Source organism: Euprymna scolopes, chromosome 13 (assembly GCF_053919585.1).
Source record: "Euprymna scolopes isolate OS-2025 chromosome 13, ASM5391958v1, whole genome shotgun sequence".
NCBI lineage: Eukaryota > Metazoa > Mollusca > Cephalopoda > Sepiida > Sepiolidae > Euprymna > Euprymna scolopes.
The window spans coordinates 16520540-16545591 of NC_136494.1; the positions used below are offsets into that span (position 1 = coordinate 16520540).

Sequence of the window (25052 nt, forward strand, 5' to 3'; positions counted from 1 at the left end):
CCACGTTTATTAGATGAGTGTCCAGACGAAAGCAATTGTTTGATATGAATCTACAAAGCCAACATTGACCAAATGTTTACATCGCTTTGCGGAGACAACCGAGAACTGCCGATTCGAATCCAGTTTCGCTTTTTTATGCTGAAAAGCGAAAGATACACGCGACGATCTAAAAATCTGGAGAAAATACCGCGTGAAAGTCGGGCAAATTAAATACACACGCGACCCCCGTTCGTAACTCTTAGATATTATCATTTAGAAAGCATATAAAAAGTTTTAAGAAGGAATGAGCCGACCGAAAAGTCAAGCGAAAAAAGCCTTTTACAGACATACACAAAAAGCGAACATATATACACGCATTTTCGCTTTTATATTTATAGGTGAGATATTCCGACATTAATTGGCTAGCTAGAATCAAGTATCGATCTGTCAAACACACTGATCTCTAGGTTTAACCTCTTATAAATGTATCATATACTTATACATGTTGGATACTGTCTATTCGCTGAAATGTTGTATCCATGTGCCAGTTTTATAAGTACTTTATGAAATGTGCTCTGAGGAACTCGTAGCACTTGTGCCACCTCGACGTACAACTAACTCAACAAGCAGCAAACGTCCTCTACTCTAATAGTTTATTCACTGGAACTGTTAATTTTTGAAATTCAATATTTCCTGTTTACCTGGTTTCAATTGATTATATGTTATAAATTGAATTAAAAAAAATAGTCCTTAATGCTGCAATATTTAAGTTATAAATTTATTATATTGTTTACTAGAATATCTTGCCCTTGTATTTTCCAGTTTTAACAACTAGTCCTTTATTTTTCCATGTTTAAGCTTAACCATATTACTTTTCATGCTTGTATTTTTCTATTGTAATCCATGATTTTTTTCAACCTTCGAATAAATTCACTTGTTCTTTGTTTAATTTCAGTCTTTTTTGCCTCATTAACATATATGTATTAACAATATACGGCGCTCGTATGCTTTTAATAAAATCCCCCCTCCCAATTATTTCCCTTTCATGCCTTCATTCTGTTTACTTTGTTACTTCTTTCTGTAACAGGATGAATTAGTAGCAATAGTAGTCGCTGAAGCGACGTGATTGCTATGGAAACCAGTCATAAAAAGCGTCGCTCACCTCCTTACATATTTTTACGATTTTGAATACCAGAAAATTCAACATAACTTTTGTTTTATTGAACGAAAATTGAAAAAAAAATTTTTTTCACAATATAGCTGAGAAGGTTATCTATAAACTAATAATTGTTTGAAATTTGGTCGAAAAATGAGTGAGAGGTGAAGCTTTAAAGCAGTTCCAAATGACTAAAAGTACCACTTAACCATATATTTAAACACGCCAGTGTTTGAATGATATATATTAGACTTTTAATTCTGTTAAAACGGGAAAAAGTTAAAGCCAGTTGACTTAGTAGAATGCGAAATTGATGGTTTAATGTTTACATTTCTGCTCATTTATGGCATTAAATACTTTTCTCTATAGATCTCTAACTTTGCATCAAACGGATACCATAATACGTTGTTCGCTGCGTCTTATAAAGGTAAAAAAATCAGACAAATCAACTCAGTAGTTTCCGAGATAATGAGGAACGAACACACAAACTGACAGACTTCGAGAAATATGTCTCCACTTTCCCTTGAACATTTAACATCATCGACAGTAAATACCCGTTTTTTTTCTACTGTATTCTGCATGGCGGTTTTCTATTCACAGAATTAAATCCCACCAGCGCATGTGAAAACAGATTGCGGTTAAAAGGTAATTTTCAACAGAGTTCTTTTCGAAGAATGCATTTGATGAGAATTAAAATTTCCTCATAAACATTTGCGATATTGTTGCTTGCACTTGAGGGAAGTACACAAATTGAAACTGGTCCTCGCATGGCAAGGGGCAGAACATCAGACTAATGGTTTAACACGAGGACAGTTCAACACCTAGTATAAACTCGAGTAGAAGAATCCTTGTTAGCCGAAGGAAAATCTATGATAATTTCCTTTCTCCGATGACACTTCCACTTTTTTTTTTTACATAGGGGTAACCACTTATCAAGGCCCGAAGGCCACTCAGGGATAAGGGTTATTGCGTGTACAGTAATCAATGAGATAGTATTGTAGTAATCATTACTATTGGGGGTTTTGATAGAGTGTCTTACTTAAGGGGGCGGTTTGTCAGGAGTTTGTTTATGTTGGACTTGAAGACGTCCAAGTTGTAGTCAGGTGGGAAACAGGCAAGCGACAGAGAGTTCCACTGGCGTGCAGTTCTAAGAAAGAAGCTTTGCTCATGGAATGTACGTTTGGATTTAGGCACAGATAAAGAGTGGGGAATGTTTTTGACAGTAGTTTCAGCCAGACGGGTGTTTCTCGTGAAAGATTGGCGAGGGGGGGGACGAGGGATTGGAGCTCAGACAAGCACCTGCCATGGAAATAGCGATAAAACAAAGACAGGCTTGCAACGTCTCTTCTGTGGGAGAGGGGTTGCAGGAAAGAGAAAAGGGCATCCCCCACTAAACCACGAAGTCTATTTTGTACTCTGTCAAGGCAGGATAGGCTGTTTTTAGCAGCTCCTGCCCAGATGTGGCAGCAGTACTCCATCCTTGAACGTACTTGGCTTTTATAAAGATAGAGAATTGCATAAGTAGTGAGATATCTTCTGGAGCGGTAGAAGGATCCCACCATTTTCCCAGCGTTCTGGCAACAGATTTGATGTACATGTTCCATTTAAGATCAGGAGTAAAGATCAAACCCAGAAGCTTGTCAAAACATGGAGCCTCTCCAAGAGATTTACCTTTTACTAGAGAGGATAACCTCTTTGCATTATTTATATAATAGCTTTAATATAAACATCAGAGGATGAAACTTTCATATAAATATCTAGGAATATGCCGAGTAAACCTACGTCAGTTATCTCGTAAGATGCATAGCAATAACATACTGAAGTTTCAAGAATCTACGAAAATTTTAAACACCTTTACAACAAAAAAAATCTGAAAACTTCTAAAAGCACCTCATACAACTCGTTTACCTACAACCACTGTCAATAGTATTCCTTTGCTTCAAAACAAAACTAAACGAAACTTCCATGAGCAATACTTCTTTCCAAGAACTGCCCGTCTCTGGAACACAATACCTCTGGGATGCTTCCCAGCTGACTACAACATTATCGTTTTCAAATCTAATGTGAACAATATTTGTTTTCTTACATAATCAAATCCTGCCTAATCATCACCATCATAGCAGTCTTAGCACTCACATCCCCCTCATTTTAGAGATCCCTTTAGGCTATGATAAGTGGTGTCTACGTAAAACATAGTTAATACTAGCTAAGATATACATTCAAAGATCTGTCGCTATATACGCACCTGGAGGGACAGCCTTGCAAGCCTGTCTCTGCTTTATCGCTATTTTCATGGTAGGTGCTCATCTGAGCTCCAATGTATGGTCCCTCCTCGCAAAACATTCACAAGTAGCACTTGTCTAGCTGAAAACAATATCAATAATTTCCCCCACTCTTTATATGTGCCTAAACCTAAACGTAGATTCCATGAACAAAGTTTCTTTCTTAGAACTGCACACCTGTAGATCTCTCTTCCGTTTGCCTGCTTTACAGCTGACTACAATATGGCCGTCTTCAAGTCCAACGTAAACAAGTTCTTCATGAACCGTTACCCTTCAGTAATCCAATCTACTAAATTTACGTTTCTAACGATTACTATATTGTTCCTTTGACTATTGTACCTCGAGTGGCTTCTGGGCCTTGATAAGTGGTGGTTCCTTTGTAAAAAAAAACAAAAAACTAAAAAATAAATAAAAAATCCCATCGCTAAATAAACAAAAATAGATGGAAGCCATGCCCCGTACAAAAAGAGTGGTTCGTAAGCGAAACCCCAGAATGGGCGTCACAATTATCGGTGCCCAACATGTTATCCGAGTAAGAGAGGCATTATTATACTCTTTAATAACAGGAAGAAATAGGATCGTATGTTATTTCAAAGAAATCAAACATACTGCGATCATAGGATGACATGACAGATACTATATATAACAGGGACACTCCATGGCCCAAAATTCGCAATCCACGCTGATTAGCTTTGTATGTATTTTATAATAAAGTATACATTTTATGTTATAAAAAATATTGGTAATACGAACCAGTTTTTTGCATTCTCATGTTCTACATATTTTTTCTCAATCTGAAGATTATTTCGAGAAACTTACCTGAAAAATAAACAGAAAAAAATGTGTAATATTAATATTCGTCTCGTGCAATATTTTAGATTCGTCTCGTGCAATATTTTAGATTCGTCTCGTGCAATATTTCACGTGATATTTCATATTTAACACGAAAATATACAAGTAGATATTCAGATCCATGTCATAAATTACATATATATATATATATATATATATATATATATATATTGTTGGTTGAATAATTATTAAATAGCTATTAGCAATCACTATTAAGCCATTGCTGATACGATAATGCTTAGTTCGTTGCACATTACAACAGAAGTTCATGAAAAAATTTCATCCAGATCGAAACGTGACAGAAAGAGACAAGTGCCAGAGATAGTCAGACAAAAATAGTCGGACAGGCAAAACAGAAACACGCAGGCAAGGCAAATAGACATAGAGATACCAAGGCAAGGTAGAGTTTGCAAATTATCGATATAAAGATAATGTAAATTTTTCGCAATTGTTAATTTCCAAGCAATTTAAAAAGAATTAAATTAGAATTTAATTCGAAAACTGAGAAATATTTTTGCATATCTTTTGTTATAAAATATTCACGATAAGGTATAGTAATAACAACCGTTCATTAACTTAGCTTTTTTTACGAAAAAAAGCTAAAACTCACATTGTAAACGTTATTTTTTGGGAGGTGAAGTTCTGCTGAATTGAATCCATAGTCATTTTTCACTACTCATGCTAAATAAGCATAATTAGAATTTTTCGCATAGTTTACGGACAACTCTGGACAGTGTCAAATTAAAGTTTCGCATTTTTTTATGTCGCGCGAAAGCTGGCCAATATTTTTACTGAAAAATATTTCTATTACGAAAATAATTCAAGGAAAAATAGACACCACTTGACACCAATTACCAACAACGACCAAAATCTCCGAGTCTCTCTCTCTCTCTCACTCTCTCTCTTCAGACCTTGAGCATGTGGTGCAATGTGGTAAAAGTGTCTGATTAAATTTAACGAATCCAAAAACAAGTTTTTATCTTTTCACCATAAACACTCTAATCCCTACTTGGCCGCAATTGATAAGAATGGGTCTCGTATTTTTTGACAATCTTCTCAGTCTGACCTTTACTCCTGCTCTTAAAAGGAAGATTTAAATCAAATATGTTGCGAAAATCTCCAGAAAAAATGTTTGCTTTGTTTCACCGCTTCAAACGGTATCAAAATACTGACGCATTATTTTGCCTGTAACAGAGCCAGATACGTCCTAAAATGGATTACTGTTGCCATATTCGGGCGGGGGCTGCCCAGAGTACCTTGTCTTGAGAAAGTCGAAAACCGGCTTCTAAAACTTATAGGTGATGCCCTTTTTTCTTTCTCCCAAAAAGGAGACGTTGCGAGCCTGTTTCTCTTCTTTAGTTATTTCCACGGCAAATGCTCGTCTGAGCTCCAATATACCCCCCAATCTATAACACGCCAAACTTTCACAAAATCTCCTGTCAAACTAGAACGATCATCAACAGTTCCCCCACTATCTAAGTTTAAATCTAAACGCAAATTCCACCATGCTTCTTTCAAAGAACTGCCAGTTCGTGGAAAGATTTTGCTGGTCTGCTTTCCAGTTAATAATATGGTCGTCTTCAAGTCCAATGTAAACAAGTTCTTGTTGAGCTGTCTCCAACATAATAAAATTTCTACCTCATTTCCACTGCCAACTATTAATATGTTATTGTCGCAGTGACTACCGTACACTCATTAACCCTTATCCTCGAGTGGCCTTCGGGCCTTGATAAGTAGTGACTTTCATGAAAAAATGCAAAATAAAGTGCGCATCTTCCTAATATGCTCTCCTGTATGTACTATGGATTGACTAGCGTTCAATTTCTTAGCACCGATCAAGATAATACCGGCGAGGGCTTCGCAAGCAAGTACTTAGCGTCCACTTTGGCAGGCAAAATACGTTAGATTCGCTGTTCAATAAAATAACACGCCGTGGGTTGTTCTATTTCATTATGTCTTCTTTTCTGCATCCACTACACAAAGTACAGTTAATTCGAAAATTATTACCTTTTTAACCTTGTTTAGTATGAACATAAAATTTTAGGCGTTTGAAGAATGTGCCCCGAGAATCTTAATCTTGTTCCTAAATCGACTCTTAATCGTTTCTCCGTTGCCCGTGACGAATTATTTATGTGGGCTCTTTAATCGGGTTAGGTTTTATTGCGGCTTTGATAAAATATATCGTTCTTTTATTAGCGCGTAATGTATTAGTACTGACGATCGTACTTTCTACCTCCGTTATACAGTGTTTAAAAAGTTGAAAGCATAAGCTAGGGATGACGTTCTGTTCGTTTGGTTTCCGAGTTACAGACCATTAAAACAAATGTTGGTCAACATAATGGGAAACATTTCGCGCGTACAAGATGCTTGAATGACAAACACTATCCATGTAATAAGATCACGAAGGACACTAAGCAAATATTAACACCATGAGGATCAGAAGAAAGATCCTATTGTTATGATCTCTATGGGTCTCAGTAATTAGTCGACATAGACTTGCTCAGCATCTTGTAAATATTTCTTATTTTCTTAATTCATGTAACAAAATTATAGGAGAGAAAAAAGTGAACATTGCGTTTACTTTCCCTTGTTATCTTTAAGATTACTGTTTCGATTAAACTTCCGGTTACTCCCTCGTTTTTAATCGACTTTTCCAGCATCGTTGTTAATTAAATTATTAGATAAAAGTAGAGAATATATAAACTAAGGCTCCTTTTTTTTACAAGATGGTCACCATTTATCAAGGCCCGGAAGCCACTCAAGGACAAGGGTTATTGTAAGTACAGTACGTTAGTGTGGATATTTAAAGTGTCTACTTAAGGGGGCCGTTCATCAGGAATTTGTTTACGTTGGACTTGAAGACATCCAAGTTGTAGTCAGGAGGGAAGCAGGCAGACGGAACAGAGTTCCACAGGCGTGCAGTTCTAAGAAAGAAGCTTTGTTCACGGAATTTACGTTTTTATTTAGGCATAGATAAAGAGTGGGGAATGTTTTTGACAGTGTATTCAGCTAGACGGGTGTTTTTTGTAAAAGATTGGCGAAGGGGGGACCAGAGGTTGGAGTTCAGACGAGCACCTGTCATGGAAATAACGATAAAACAAAGATAGGCTTGCAACGTCTCTTCTGTGGGAGAGAGGTTGCAGGGAAGAGAAAAGGGCATCCCCTACTAAGCCACGAAGTCTATTTTGTACTCTGTCAAGGCAGGATAGGCTGTTTTTAGCAGCTCCTGCCCAGATATGGCAGCAGTATTCCATCCTTGTTAAAAGCTTTTCTAAAAAAATAACGTTTAGAAAAATCATTCTTAACATTAGTAAGAACCATAGGAAGTAAAACTGAACTAGGAATCGTAAATATAACCCTTTTAAACAGCCTCGTAAAAAAACTAGCTTATTTTTTGTCCTTTAATCCGCATATTTCACGAGCGATGTTTCTGACCAAGTGAGAAGAATCGCTATTTTTCTGGATTGGAATCCATCCATCTATCTAACACTCATCAATTGCTAATGTTTTTTGTTTGTTTGTTTTTTGTTTTGCTTTTTTTTTACTATTAAGTAGACTTGTTTTTAGCGCCTTATATTTAGTAGATTCATGACTTGTCTGGAGCAATTTCTATTAAACAATGAAATAAAAAAAATAACAAACCCAATAGAGATAAATATGATCACTTAGAAACCAATTAAAACGCTGAAGAAAAAATACACAGCAAAAGAAATTAGACAAGGTAGTAGTAGTATTGTTACACAGTGGAGACCCTACGCCAGTAAGTAGCGATTAAGTTAAGTATGAATTTTGTATAAGGGTCATTATTGGGCAGGTCACAATAACCTATCTTTAAAAAAGAATGGAACCCAGACACGGGTCTGTCTAGTTGAAACTGGGCCAAAGCAGCCAAACTTGGTAGACAAAATACAGTCGAACGATGTATGACTATGACATGACGTCACGTTTTCGGGCAAAAGATACAAATATTTTCAAATCCGTTCTTTCTGGGAACGAAGCACGGTCTAATAATAAAATAATTATCTAAGGAAAATGTTATTTCGATGTCTGGCAGTCTGCGTCACTCATTGCGTTAGTTAAGAAATTACGCAAATAACTAAAATATAATTGTAGTCTTTGATAGGTCATATGCTTTTTCGAAGGAAAAAAATTGCTATTTTTTCTTCTTGGCAAGATGATCAATATATGCAGTATTTTTTGGAATAAGTTTTTATGCTCCAAGTTCTTTATATCTTCAAATATTTGCGTTTGATTTAGTTGAAAGAATTGTTGCGTTTTCAACTAGACTTTTCACAATATGACGGAGTTTTGAAAAAAAAAAAAAAAAAAAACTCAATGGTCAGAAAGCACCAGATGCCTCAACATACGGAATAAAGTGGACTTCGGAGCAATGGTAACCACATTCTCCACATGAGGTCTCAGCATTTAATGTTTTAAGGTCATACCCCGACCAAAAAGAGAGAAGGGATAACCAGGTCTCATAAGTATTAAGCAATGCTCTACATACACAAAAAACATAGCTTTCATGTACATAGCAGATTGCGTCCTTCTTTATTTCCAACGGGTTCATAGTTTCATGGTATTAAGCTAGAATGATAAAAATTCGACCATCGATTATTGAAATATCACCGTCCTCAATATAATGTCTATCTATCGTAGTTCTCTGCTAAACTAATCTTATTGTTCCTAACCCCCAGGGGGTGTTCAGGTACAGTCTTGATGAGCATCACCACATTTTCAATCATACTCAAATTATTTCCCCACCTACCTCGGGATACGATTCAATCATTGTCTCATTTTCATCTTCCCCAGAACAGTCCTCTTGTGGTCAATCTTGGCAATACAACTATAATTCTCGCTATTTTACCATTGTTCAGCTCTCATGGGAGCCAATATATCTTTTTTGAATGCTAAATCGCCTGAAGATAATATTCTTGCTTGCTTATTTCATACTTTTATATTAAAGTTTATTTTGAGACTAAAGACGAAAGAAAGAAGCGAATTCGATGTGAAATCATATTTATTTTGCTTTTTTTTGTTTGAATTATTCAGACTTCACGTTCTTATCTATAGTGTTATTCGCAGGCCTTTCGGATGTAACCTCCGACCTTCTTCAGGTGTATCTGGTTGAAGCTTTCTGTCGAACTCGGGGATCTGCACAGACTTTCTAACCCAACCTTTTCCTTAATACAGGGGTAAGTATGCTCTCAGTCCGTCAGATGTTACTAGATAGAAGACCTAAGCTCTCGTTCCCTCAATAATTTCATATTGAGTCTCGCCCGCATTGAGGACTGAATCTTCAATTTCTAGAAAGGTAACTTTTGCACTGAATTTTACGTTGCGAAAATATGACAACAACATAACATTTTATTTAACGTACATTTCATATTGATATTGGGCTTTTTCATATGTAATATGTTGATGTTGGCATTCTGTGTATCTTTTGTGCAAATGAAGACGCTCTGATATTGTTGTAGCTCTTTGTTAAAACTGCAAAAGTAGTTACTTGATCTAGCAGGGACGCCCGGCATAGGTCGGTCGTAAAATACACTTAAATATATTTTAATTCATGCAGATTTCGTATATACTCTTATAGAGTCAATTTTTCATCGATTCTTATATATTATAAAGTCATGATTTCTAAAATAAAAAAAATATATATGTCCATATGAATTTGGTACATCAACATTAAACGAAACCTCAACCAAAACACACACACACAAATATATATATAACTTTAGTTCCTTCAGTTATAATCGAAACTGAAACTTGTGAAAAATTCTTGGTAAAATTATTACAAGAAATGGAAGGTCATAACTATGTAACAATAGTCACTCGGAGGAAAAAGATGTAAGCGCGACACATAAACTAACTTACTTTATCGTATTAATATACAGATAGAGCAAATATTACAGTGTTTATTATGACAGAGCTGCTGACACGTGTGTAGTCTCAGCGGCATTACACGTATGCAAATGACCAAGCCGGTGCGCGAGGTGCCGTAACAGCGAAGGGAAGAAAAATGATCTGACGACCGTGTTTCGTGAAGCGAGCCCCAGACATAGCAGCTGGTTCTAGCTCCCGACTAGGATACGGGTAAGTGACCCCAGAGAAACGAAGCAATGCGTCCATATAGTCGCTAGCTGGAAAAGTAGTGCTTATCATTTGAACACTAACGTTAAAAATGCCTTTTGTTTAAATAATAAAAAAAAACAGTCAAATTTCTTGCCTTTGTTTCTTTGCGACTGTCTCTACATGTTAGGTCTAAATGAAAATGTTATTGTAAATCATATTGTATCAAATACATAGCAATAATTTCCAGAGTGAAAAAAAATGCGACTTGGATGCCATCAGTTAGAATCGAAGCCAACACTTCTAGCTTTCAATCTTATACGTACATAAAATGTTAAATGATGTTATTTGAATGTATATAAATGCATATTTGCATATGCGTATAAATAACGTTTTGTCAGCTTATAGTTGCCAAGTTTCGATTTTATTTTTAATTTTGATCCCTTAGCAGCTATTTTTACCTGCTAAAAACTAAATCGAATTCGTCCCACATGTCCAAATCCTATATATGTCAATTTTTATCTCTGCAGACCAAAATTATCAGAACAGTTTATTAGAGACTGCTTCTTAAACAGACAATTTATATATATATATATATATATATATATACATATACATATATATATATATATATATAGACTTTTATGTAATATAATGAGTTCGTATAATTCAGTAAATTTTCATATACCAATGTGTTTTAAGCCAAAAATGGTTGATTAAGGAGTAAGCTACAAAATTATCACATTTCATATTTGAGCATTAATATACTGTGTATGCAAAATCAAAACTTCAAAACAAGGTGTTGATGGCAACAAAAAGTATATTTCATTTTACGTTACAATTGAAATGCTGGTGTTTGCAAATTTTCTAACGATATAATGCTTGAAATTGTCGAACTGGACATTGAAGCAATTGTAACGTAAAATGAAATACACTTTTCGTTGCCATCAACACCTTGTTTTGACGCCTTGATTTTGCATACACAGTATATATATATATATATATATATATATATATATATATATATAGCCAGTAGAGTTTAGTTTCCTAGAAGTACATCCAATGAAACAACATGTGTCTACCAAAGAGTGCTCAATGAGTGAACAGAGCAGGTATATTAAATTTATTAATACAAACATTGATGGCTACATATGTGCATACATGTTTCTGTAATCACCCGCATTGGGGGATTACGTATTCAGGCCCCGACGATAATTCTTGGCCTGAAGACGTAATCCCCCAACGCGGGTGATTACAGAAACATGTATGCACATATGTAGCCACCAATGCTTGTATATATAAATTATATATATATATATATATATATATATATATATATATACGTATAAAACATCAAAATATTGTAGAGTTTAATTTATAATATTTAATTCAAAACAAGGAATACGAAGTAAAGGTAAAAAGGTTCCTTATTCCATGGATTTTCATAGATAGGCTCTTCTCCTCAGAGGAAAAAATGTTAGCAAAATACATGTATAGAAAAATATCTATTTTTGCTGGTTAACCCATTTTATAGAAGAGTAAAGAAAATAACTTTATAGGAGAAATGAAACTACTCAACAATACCTAATAATTTTGGTTGCACATATCCAGCGAGTTACAAAAGTTCGTAATAGGTGTGGCGATTAGTAAATCCAAGAGGAGTTCAGTAAGATATCCTTTGGAATCTCTTTAAAAAAATATCAGCGGATAAAGAAATAATGAAAAGCTCGTGTAGACGAATCTTGTATTGAAGAGAGGAAGTAAAATCAAATATGAAATTAAAAGATATTACGTCGATGAGGTCTTATTTTTAAAATGTAGAGATTCTAAATGGAGAAGAGATAAAAAGTAGATAACGATAAATGAAATTGGAAAAACATTGGCAAACCAATCTTCCATGGCCAGTTCAAATAATAAAATGGTGATTATGGTTGATTTTTATAAATATATATTTCTAAACTTTCAAATTTGAAAAGTTTGTTTTATTAATTTTTTTTTTTTTTACTCGAGAAGTTTGCTCATATATATATATATATATACACACACACACACACACACACACACACATATATATATATATATAAGCAAATGAGTAAAACATGTTAAAAACGCTTTGAAAAAGAGTTAACATATTTAATCTGAAAAGGAAACACTTAATAAGTGGATAGTCTTTAATCCGCGGAGTTTCTAAGAAATACTTTCCTTCTCATCAGAGGGTAGGAATTAGCAAAATACGGGATCGGATTATTCCATATTATATATATATATATATATATATATATATATATATATATATATATACATACATATGCATATGCATGCATGCACACATACATACACACGCATACATATATGCACACACACATATGATTGCAACGTCTTGTCAGACGAGTACCACTCCCTCAGACACTTAAAGTCCATGAGCCCAAAAATGACTTTTTTTTTTAGTCCTACCGGTAAATTAACACGCTCAAGCAGGCATGCCACTGAAGATGGTCATTGAGACCAATTATTACATGCTTCCAGCATTTCAAGCCTCCACGCGTCACAACTTTTCTATCACCACAGGATCACTTTTATAGACAAATGCCTGAGGGAGTATCTGTACACAGATGATGTTACAGAGTGTTAATTTTGTACGACAGCTAAGTCTCTCTCTCGGTTCAAAATGTTGAGATCCAGCAACAAGCAAGAGCAAGATAACCAGCAACAAGTTAAACTGCAGACCAGCTTAATGCGGGTACTGGTCTTCCGCTTTATGTTTTTTTTTTTTAATCAGAGATTTGCTTCTCCTAGAAAGGTTGCCTCCACCACGGCTTCCTGGAGCCCTCTCCAACCCAACACACACATACATACACACAAACACACACGGTGCTAGTTGGCCGTTGACCCCGCAAAAGGGTTCATTTGCAGTTTGGAAGTTCTTGGTTTTTATACTTCAGGGAGACTAGCCCCCCCCTCACCAAGTCTGGTGGGGGTACCAGCTTAGTCGCCGGTGACCCGACCATGAGGCAGGTAGTACTGTGTTACATGGTACCAGTAGCATATGACATGGCCTGACATAAAATATACATATGTATATACATATATATATATATAAATATATACACACACACAAACACACACATACATGCACACATATACATACATACAGAGTTCAATAAAGTATTTGTTAGATATTTAACGCTTTGAAATAATAAACAACTAATCAATGCATATTAATAAAGGAAATCTAAAACTACATTAGTACTCTATATAAACAAAATCTCATGATTATCTTGATAATATTTTGAATTTTTCATATATTTTACATAAACTAATAAATATAAAATATTAGTAAATAAGAATGTAAATATATCAAAAGAATATTAAAAGAAGGCGATCAGTATTATAGTGGATTCACCAGGATCATATAAATGCAGTAGATTTGTAGAAAACAAAATGGAAAAACTTTTTTATGAGACAAAGACGAATGCTACAAGTAGTTTTCTTACCATGAATAGGTTAGCGTAATTGATTGATTGATTGGTTTTACGGCATATCAACCTATGTGGTCATTTAATGCCGGGGTCCTTTTTTTTTTTTACTTTTTTATTGGGGGGGGGCTTTTTCAGCCTTTCCTCCCTTTTCTTATAAAATTGAACTAAGAAATTAAATGTTGTATTTATACATGGATGTGTATATTTGGTTGACTTTAAATTTCCTTAAATTTTCTTATATAAATTTACTTTCCTTAGGTATGCTAGAATATTTGCTGAGTTGACCTTTTCAAAAAGGTCATCCATATTGCTTTCTGTATAATATAATTTTCTAGTTGGGGCAAGGTCATCACACCCAACTAGGATATGTTTTACTGTGAGTGTCTCCTGGCATGGGATGCACTCTGGCGCAGATTCTCCATTTAGTATATAAGAATGAGTAAAGTTGGTGTGCCCTATGCGCAGCCGAGTCAGTATCACATCTTCTCGGCGTGATCTCTTGATGTCCGGACATTGTTCCTTAAGTTCAGGTTTGATTGAGTATAATTTATTGCCCTCTTGCTGATTCAACCGCAGTTGCCATTTTTCCTGTATGTATGCTTTTATCTGGGGTCTAAGATCAGTATGTGGAATCTTAAAATTGTCAGTTGGAAGGTGAGAAGATCTTTTTGCAGCTGTATCTGCCCTATCATTGCCTTTGATCCCCACATGGCCGGGAATCCAGACAAGAATAATGTTTTTAGTAGTTGAAAGGATATTGATTTTTTCTATTAATTTTGTTGTTATTGGATTTTCTTGTTGTTGATTTTGTATAGATAATAGGACTGATAGAGAATCTGTGAGAATGATGAAGTTTTTGGTGGTTTCCTCTGAAATTATGTTGAGTGCTAGATCGATAGCTATAGTCTCTGCAGTGAATATAGATGCTTCATTTTGAAGATTTCTCTTCATTGTGGTTTTATGGTACGTTGCTGCACATCCAGTGTGATTGTTGCTTTTAGACCCGTCTGTGTAGATAAAGGTGTAGTCTGAATATTGTAATTTTAAATGTTGAAGTTCGTCGTGGTATTCAATAGGGTTTGTGGTAGATTTGGACTTTTTGTTTAGATTCAGTTTTATTTCTACTTGTTTCATGGTCCATGGGGGGGGTTTTAGGCAGTATGAAGTTGTGAATGCTGGAGATTGGAATTTTCGATTCTTCAATGCTTTCCTTCATTCGGAGCCCGAAAGTTTTGATATTTTTTCCTCTCATGTTGAAGAGTTCTTCATATTTAGGATAGAAGGTACATTGGTATGCAGGGTTGTTTGGCCAAGACTTCAGTTTGAGTAAATATTGAAGGGCTAACTTTTCTCGCCTTAGATCTAGTGGGGGTTCGTGTGCTTCCGTGTATAGACTGTTTACGGGGGAGGTTCTGTATGCTCCTAGGGCCAATCTTAGGCCAGTATTGTCAATAGGGTCTAGGCTTTTTATATATGATGTTCGGGTTGATCCATACATGAAACAACCGTAGTCTAGCTTTGAGCGGACTAGTACTCTGTAAAGTTTAAGGAGTGTTTCCCTGTCTGCACCCCAATCGGTATGTGCTACCACTCTCAAAAGATATACAGCTTTGGTACATTTTTTTTCAGATAGTTTATGTGTGGGATGAATGTTAACTTTTTGTCAAATAAAATCCCTAAGAATTTGTACTGGTCAGTAACGGGTATGGGCGTTCCTTCCATGGTTAGGACAGGATCATTATGCATGTTCTTTAGTTTGCAGAAATGCATGCATTTCGTTTTTCTTTTGGAGAATCTAAATCCATTCTCTTTCGTCCATCTCATTACTTTGTTTAAGCACAATTGAAGCTTCCTTTCTATTATAGATATATATCTAGATCTACAGCATATTAGGAAGTCATCCACATATAGGGAGCAATCTACCCCAGGGTTAAGGTTTTTTACAATGTTGTTAATTCGGATACTGAACAGGGTCACTGGCATTATACTCCCTTGAGGTACTCCATTCTCTTGTTCCTTCAAGTTCGAGAGAGCTGTGCCAACCTTTATTCTGAACCGTCTATTTTTTAAAAATTTTTCAATAAAAATTGGCATTCTGCCTTTTAGTCCAAGCGCCTTCAGATCCCTTGTAACACCGTACTTCCACACAGTATCGTAGGCTTTTTCCATGTCAAAAAACACTGCTGTTAAATGTTCCTTCCTTACAAAGGCTTCTCTGATGAAGGTTTCAAGTCTGACTATGTGGTCTATTGAACTTCGGTTTTTCCTGAATCCTGTTTGAAATTCTGTAATAAGATTCTGAGTTTCCAGGAACCAGATTAGTCTTTTGTTTATAATCCTTTCCATAGTTTTACAAATGCAGCTTGTTAGAGCTATTGGCCTGAAATTCAATGGATCTGAGACGTTACTTGATTGGGATTGGATGTTTAAGTTTTCAGATTTGAGGATCGGTATTATTGTGGCCTCTTTCCAGGTCTCGGGTACGTTTCCACTGGACCATATAATATTGAAAATTTCAAGTAAGTATTTCATTGAGGTTTTTGGAAGTTTTTTGAGGATTTCATATGGAATTTCATCGGGCCCTGTAGCTGTGTCATGAGATTTGGTTAGGATTGATGTCTGGAGATTGTGCAGGCCAATCCAAACACGGAATATCATGCTCTTCTAGTAACCTCTTGACATTGCCAGCTGTATGAATTAGAGCATTATTCTGCATGAAGATGGGTATTCATCCAAATTTCGATCAAAGTAGGGTAGTAAATACTCAGTCAACATTAATTTACTTGGTCGAATTAATTCGACCTTGCAAGCGAACTATACGCCCTGGACCATTAGTACTAATAATGCCTATCAACAAAACTGAACCTCCACCACCTTGTAAGGTTGAAACTGAGAGCCCAGGATTAAATTCTTCGTCTTTCCTCCGACGGACGTACTGTCTACCATCACTGCCTAGCCTATTGAACTTGCTTTTGTCGCTAAAAAGCACTTTTGACCAATATGAAGAGTCATGATCTTCATTGCATCTGACGAAGTCCAGACGGCGCTTCTGTTCGTTACAGAAATCATTGGCTTGCGTCTTGCAACATATAATCGCAAATTAAATTCCTTTAATCTGTTTTTGACAGTAGAAAGAGAGCACTTTTTTACAAGATTGCACTGTTGTTGGATTTGGAGAGCTGTTTCAAATCTGTTTCTTTGGCTACGGATCTTGATAGCATCGTCTTCCCTGTTAGAAGTAACGATACGACGAGATTTACGAACATCACGTGTTTTGGTGCTTTTGCACAGTCTTTCGTACCGTTTTGTCATCACATTTCAATCTGCGGCCGATTTCTCGATTGGATAAACCAGAAAGGTGGAGATTAATGAACTCTTGACGATCACTAAGAGAAAATCGTGGCATATGGACTAAATGTTATGTTGTATAGCCTGTAACAACAACAATTACGATTAGAGATGCTTTGTTGGCTGTTGGTGAATATTTTAAACTGATTTAGGGACGATAATTTAAGCTGGTTTTAAGCGAATTTGTTTGCTGCGGACTTTCTTTTTGCCTCCTCAATTTGAAGCTATTTTTTTTTTAAATTGATGTGAACACTAGAATATTTCAATTAAAAGTCAAATATGAACAGGTAAAATTATAGAGGAATAAAAGGCGAAGCAAATGGGGTATAGGTTGTTTAACAGCTGCATTAAATTTAGCTTAAATTTGCAGGTTTTGAAAAAGTTACAAGCGCGGACTTTCTTTTTGCCGATACTGTACTTTGCTTTTAAATCTCCGAAACAGTGTTTCATTGTAAACAATTGATGACCCTGAAAACTTAGGACTCTTATAAAGCAAGCCGATTCGGCGACCGCAGGAGATTTAGTGACTTACTGATAAAATAATGCTGCAACAAATGCGTAAACGTTTATAAAAAATAATTTTCAAGGTAAAATTCTATAAATGACAAGGTTCCTGCGGAATTTTAAATTTTGATTTCAAATGATGTATTTTCAAATTAATTTTCGTTATAATACCTTTACTTCATATATCATTTTAAAGAGAGTTTTTTCGCTCTATCGGATCGTCTAGATTACAATCGTTTTAAAACAATTATGACTTCTTTCCAGAACGTTGAATACAAGATGGAAAAAAAAGCAAATTCGCATAATTTTCTTATTTTAATTCGAGCTAGGCCGAAAAGCTGCCGAAACAGCTTGCGGTATCAACGAAGCTTTTGGCCCAGGAACCACTATTGAACACACAGCACAACGGCGGTTTAAGAAATTTCGTGGTCGTGACGAAGTCTTGAAGATCATGAGCGTAATGGTTGGCCATCAGATGTTCACAAAGATTAATTAAGAGTCTTAGTAGAAGCCAATCGACGCACAACTGTTCACGAACGTATACGACGATTTCCAACCACTTGGATAAACCAAAAAAATTGATAAATTGGTGCCACCCATCATTACTCAACAGAAAAATCGGGCCTTCTTCTCCACTATAATGCCCGACCGCACTTTGCTAAACCGACCTTACAGAAGTTTAAAGAATTGGGATACGAAACTGCCTCATACGCCATACTCTTCAAACCCTCACCTACTGACTACTAATTTTAAGCATATCGACAACTTTCTGTGTGAGAAATGCTTTAAAAACCTAAACGATATCAAAAATGCCTCCATTGTAATCAGAAAATACGATTTTTACGTTACTTGCCTAAATACGTGTTTTCCGTTGTCAAACGTATGTTGATTCTGCTACTGTTTATTTCGACCAATAAAGTTTTGTTTGAGCCGAGATATCTTCACCTAAATTTAAAAGTTAAAAATTGAAAGAAATGTTTTCTCATCACATATATATATATATATATATATATATATATATATATATATATATATATAAAATACTAGAATTATTTTTTGTGCGTATTGATATTCGTATTAAAAAAAAAACTTTTTCTATTTAAAACTAAACTAGCGAGAGTGCCCGGGTGTTCGGAAAAAAAGTGTTACTAGGCAGGCAGGCTCGAACCCGTGAAAAGGCGGAAAAGAAAGTGAAAGAAAAGCTGAGATCTTACCGACAATAAATAAATAATACTCATCTCAATAATGAATGCTATTTAAATAACATATATTGGCATTCTGTAGACGTTCAGTAGGAATTGAGACTCCGAGGTATAATTGTAGCTCTTTTGCTAAAATTGTAAAAGTATTTATCTAAGTAATCCGGTTAATGTAATGTCAGAATATATCTGGTTATTAAGGTTTATCTTCAATATCCTTATAGAAGTCCGTGATATATTTTCGATTGTATGAATTTTACCATCTTTAGACAGAACAGATATTACCTTTGGACCCCACCCAGAAGACTAAGAAAGTATGTTTTAGTTTAACATACGGTTAAAAAAACTTTTTTTTTTTTTACACTGAGTTTTGGTGATCGGAAGATCATTTTTAGTCGCGTGCAAGTGACTCTATAAGTCACTCCGTCGGTCCGTCCGTCGGTCGGTCGGTTTTTTCCGTAACACTTTTGTGCTTGGCCTTTTTAGTTAAGATCACAGGTCTGTTCTTAATACATATTGTTCTTAACTTTTTGAGATTTTCTTGGCCTTTTGGCCAAGATCAACGTGTAGTATCTGTTCTTACTACATGCTGTACTTATTGTGATATAAAGTGGGGGTTACTTTTCTGTATTAATTTAATGTAAAATGATCACCCACTTTACAACCAGTCAGTCTCAAAGCCATTCAAGTCATTTTCCAGATCATTCAAGTTGTTTTTTAAGGATTCCAGTAATTTTTAAGCATTCCAGTCATTCTTAAGGTCATTCAATTCATCCTTAAGTTCATTAAAGTCATTCCAAGTCATTTACTTTTTATTTATTTAAGTCATTTCAGCCCATTTTTTTCGGTCATTTTAGTTTATCTTTAAGAATTTCATGTCGATCCTACATTCACGCATTCATTCATTACACGAGAGCACGGGACGAATGGCTATGGGCCTTGTTATTAAAATAAGAGATTAAAAAGGTGATAACATACAACGAACATATTATCTATTTACTAATAATTTAATGTTCGTAGCATGTTATCCCCTTCTGTCACCCAATCGAATAATTCATAAACTGGAAACCGTGACACAAGCACGTTAAACATACCATAATGTTAATACAGGTTGACCCCCCCCAAACAAACAAACTAAATGGAGGCCATCTAGAACATATGCTGTAGAACGGAAAAAAAAGGCCAAAGACCCTTGTGTTTTGATGTGATGTTTTGAATATAATAAACTAGTTATGACCCAAGTTTCATTTCATTCGGACAAAACACTAAGAGACGGGGCCTAATTAGACTTGGTGCCCGTTTTTTGGGGTCACCCTATATATATATATATATATATATATATATATATATAAACAAATGATTAATAAAACATGTTAAAAGACATCTTGAAAAAGAGTTAAAAACATATTTAATTTTAAAAAAAGGAAACACAAGATAAGTGGATAGTCCTTAATCCGCGGACTTCGAAGAAATACTCTCCTTCTCATCAGAGGGCAGGCATTAGCAAAATGCAGAATCGGATTTTGCATATAATTTTTATATTATATATATATATATATATACACTTTTTTATCGAACGTAAACTATTTTTTCTTTCTTTTATTAAAAAAAAATGCACAATTAAAGTGAAGACCCCGATGTCAAAAGGATACGTGGTTGAATCAAATACAGTGACATTGGCGCTCGGCCCACTCGTGTACGTGTCATGATTTGCCGTTAACGCTTAGGCACAATACCAGAAGAAAATCGCCAGAAAAGCTGGAATTGACATTGCTGGGATAATCTCGTTTATATGCGCCTATTTGCTTCTCTTCCTCTTACGATATTAGACATATTCTCTAAAATAGTATTAAAAACATTTTTTTAATGCAAAATGTTAACTTAAAGATAGGAATGGAAAATTCTTTAAATTAAATTTAGAGTTAGTATTGTGTGTCATGATATGACGTCACAGACGGGAAGTCTGAAAGATGACGTAGTGAAGAAATATATCTCATGCGCGCATTTTGTCTGGTTGACAGACATAATTTGGTCGTCCTTTCCAAGTTCTGTCTTTATCCGGTCCTTGCTACCTGGCGAGTTGGCAATGAGTATATGTAGGTCTACAGCATTTTCAACGAAACCCTTTATTTAATCCACAGGGACAGTTGGTTTCTGTTCTGGGAGTCATTTGAATTAAGCAAAAGGTTCCGTTCGAAATTTCCGACGGATTTGACAGTTTGACAAGATGCACCGAAGAAAGTCGTAGGTTAAATCGATCGAAACGTTGAGATAACATCCAAAATACGAACAGTGGTCCAAATTATCTAAATTATCGATTCTTTTTGCAATTAATGAATACATGAAAAAAGTCTAATGCATCGACTTTTATTTAAAATTTAATATAGGCGTCTTCATTCACCACCAGCTTTTTTTTAAGTCGACCAGGAATCGCATCGATTGATTTCACAAAAAACCCTTGCGAAATGATTTCGTGTTTTCACCTTTCAAGTACTTTTTTTCCTTTCTGGTTGGCTGAAAGAGCAAGTCTACTAAACCAAACTAAGAAATTTAAAAGTTCTAGGGCATTAAGTCAGGACTTCTAGCCGGCCATACGTGCAGACAAACCACGACGACTCATCCATCTTCAACGGACTTGAGCATTCAGCCATTCACAAGCAACAGTAGCAAAATCTAGAGGTACCTCGCGATGCCGAGGGATTAAATTTGGCCAATTATCAGTGCTTGTGACAATATTGAATATTTCGTTTTTATGATTGACCTCCTCCACACTTTACTATTGTTGTTTGTGAATGGCGGAATACTATGTGAAAATGAAATGTGAATAAAAGTGTAATCAGTTGATGCGATTCCTCGTAGACTTGAAAAGCTGCTGGTACATGAAAGCGCCTATATGGAATCTCTGTTGTTATAGAAAAGGAACAGAGTCTAGGTTCGTTACTTCTGGGCTCCAAAACGGCTGGGGCGATTTTTTTTTTTTTAATTTCACATAAATATCTTAGGTGTCTGAAAGTGATGTTAGATAGGTTTTGTGCCGGAATGCCTCCAATAATAGTCGAAGATCAATAAAAAAAAAAAGAAAGCAAAACATTAAACATGGAACGATACGATTTTTACCAAATTACCACTTAGACACAGTCTAACATCACAAGTGCATTTGAAAAGTTTTATCACAGCTCAAACAAATGTGTCCGGCGTACACAACCAACAGTAGGTTCTTTTGTAAGACAGGCGCGCGTTCCAACGGAATATTTCTGTTTAAAGTAAAATTGAATCATAATACTTGACTTTGTTTTTGTAATACCCTTTTTTTTTTACACAGTGATCACCACTTATCAAGGCCCGGAAGCCACTCAGGGATAAGGGTTATTGCAAGTACATTACGTTAGTGTGGAGATTTGATGAAGTGTTTAATTAAGGGGCGGTTCATTAGGAATTTGTTAACATTGGACTTGAAGACATCCAAGTTGTAGTCCGGAGGGAAGCAGGCAGACGGAACAGAGTTCCGCAGGCGTGCAGTTCTAAGAAAGAAGCTTTGTTCATGGAATTCGCGTTTTGATTTAGGCACAGATATAGAGTGGGGTACATTTTTCACAGTGGATTCAGCTAGACGGGTGTTTTTCGTGAAAGATTGGCGAGGGGGGACCAGAGATTGGAGTTCAGACGAGCACCTGCCATGAAAATAACGATAAAACAAGGATAGGCTCGCAACGTCTCTTCTGTGGGAGAGAGGTTGCAGGGTAGAGAAAAGGGCATCCCCCACTAAGCCACAAAGTCTATTTTGTACTTTGTCAAGGCATGATAGGCTGTTTTTGGCCGCTCCTGCCCAGATATGGCAACAATATTCCATCCTTGGACGTACTTGGCTTTTATATAGATAGAGAATTGCATTAGTAGTGAGATATCTTCTGGAGCGGTAGAAGGATCCCACCATCTTTCCAGCAACCTTGGCAACAGACTTGATGTACGTGTTCCATTTCAGATCAGGAGTAAAGGTCAAAACACGGGGCCTCACCCAGACGAGAGCCATCCATCACAATTGATGCCAGCTGGAGATCAGAGCGTTGATGATGATGATGAATAAAAGCTTAAAACTAAACTAGCAAGGAAGCTTGTTGTCCAGGATTGAATGAGAATAACTACTAAGTAGGTTTTATTATTCTCTAAACAGTCTTTCCTCGTTTGTTTTTACCGACCCCACCCCCGCTCCACTTTCTAGTATAGTCGGGGATGTTGCCGGGTCATAGTGGTGTTTTTAAATAAAAAATTCTCAATTATACTTTTTCATATTCATTAATTGTATAAATTATATTTTAAAAATAAATTGTATCTATTTTTAAATAAGGAGTTACTTTCAATCACTTTATGTGTGTGTGTATATATTTTTTAAAATATAATTATCCACTGACATTGTTTCGTCGTCTACGACTCAGAGTGGCTGAATCTAGCGAGGAAGCTTGTTGTCCAGGATTGAATGAGAATAACTACTAAGTAGGTTTTATTATTCTCTAAACAGTCTTTCCTCGTTTGTTTTTACCGACCCCACCCCCGCTCCACTTTCTAGTATAGTCGGGGATGTTGCCGGGTCATAGTGGTGTTTTTAAATAAAAAATTCTCAATTATATTTTTTCATATTCATTAATTGTATAAATTATATTTTAAAAATAAATTGAATCTATTTTTAAATAAGGAGTTACTTTCAATCACTTAATGTGTGTGTGTATATATTTTTTAAAATATAATTATCCACTGACCTTGTTTCGTCGTCTACGACTCAGAGTGGCTGAATCTAGCGAGATTAGAAATCAGGACCCCACTGATGAGTCGTAGACGACGAAATACGTGTATGTGAATAATTATATTTTAAAAATAATATATATACCGCTCCCCATGTGGGGGTATCAAGTTAGTTAAGGAGAAAATTATTCCCAACTCGCATTTAGGTTAAAATGCACTTTCGTAAATAATTGAATTCATTCAAAACATACCGCTAAAACCAAAACAAACACACACACATATATATATATATATATATATATATATATATACATATATATTACAGGATTGCCCCCCCCACCACAAAAAAAAAAACAAAAGCTAAATGGAGGTTATCTAGAACATATGCTGTAGAACGGAGAAAAGAAAAAGGCCAAAGACCCTAGTGTTTTGATGTGATGTTTTGAATATAATAAACTAGTTATGACCAAAGTTTCATTTCATTCGGACAAAACACTAAGAAACGGGGCCTAATTATAGTTGGGGCCTGTTTTTTTTTGGGGGGGGGGTCACCCTGTATATATATATATATATATATATATATATATATATATATACATACAGGGTGACCCTAATACCCAGAACCACATAAGTAATCTCTAATATATCTTAATACATATAGGACGATACATAAAAAAATGTATATATTTAAATTATTTTATTTTTTTCTATATATGTTTTATATATCTCTTATATATTTTAATCTATAAAAGTGAAATTGTTTGTGCGTTTTTGTGTGTACATTTCCCTACCAAACTGCTTTGTCAATTTTCATTCTACACACTCGAAATTTGACATAAGGCGTATTACGATTTGAGACAATCTTTTTAATCGGTTTTCGGCCAGGAATTTGGCTGTGAAGGGGTTAAAGTTCAATGATTTGACCTTTGAAAACTCTACCAAACTCCTCCGCCAATTTTGGGTCGAAACACTTTAAATTTTAGATGCAGGTTACTTGGATATGGATCGATTTTTTTTAAATTTGATTTGAGCCCAAAACAATGAATTTTAAAGGGTCAAAAGTGAGGTCAATTTCTTTTTTAAATTGACTTTTGCGGCCTACCAAATTACTTAGATAATATTTGGTCTAAACATTTAGAATTTTAATCAAAGTGTATTCAGACATAGGGCAAGCTTTTTAATCGGCTTTGGGCCGAAAATGTGGCTGTCAAGGGGTTAAAGTTCAAAAGATTTGATATTCGCGCTTTCTAGAAAACTATTAAGCCAATATTGGATCTAAACATTTGAAATTTTACATAAAATCTATTCAGACATGCGGCATGCTTTTTAACTAGCTTTTTGGACGATGATTTGACTGCCAAGAGGTCAAAGTTGAAAGAGCTGACCTTTGCAGATTATACTAAACTCCTCCGCCAATTTATGGTTCAACACTTAAATTTGAAAT

General features: G+C 35.4%; 1 protein-coding gene and 1 pseudogene across 2 annotated transcripts in view; one reads left to right on the forward strand and one right to left on the reverse strand.

Moving 5' to 3' along the window:
- The window catches only part of LOC145291945 (uncharacterized), a 1383621-nt gene that overhangs the window by 430226 nt on the left and 928343 nt on the right, over positions 1-25052 (reverse strand). The gene's annotated exons all lie outside the window — the stretch shown is intronic.
- Positions 19405-19529, forward strand: LOC145292460 (U2 spliceosomal RNA; annotated as a pseudogene).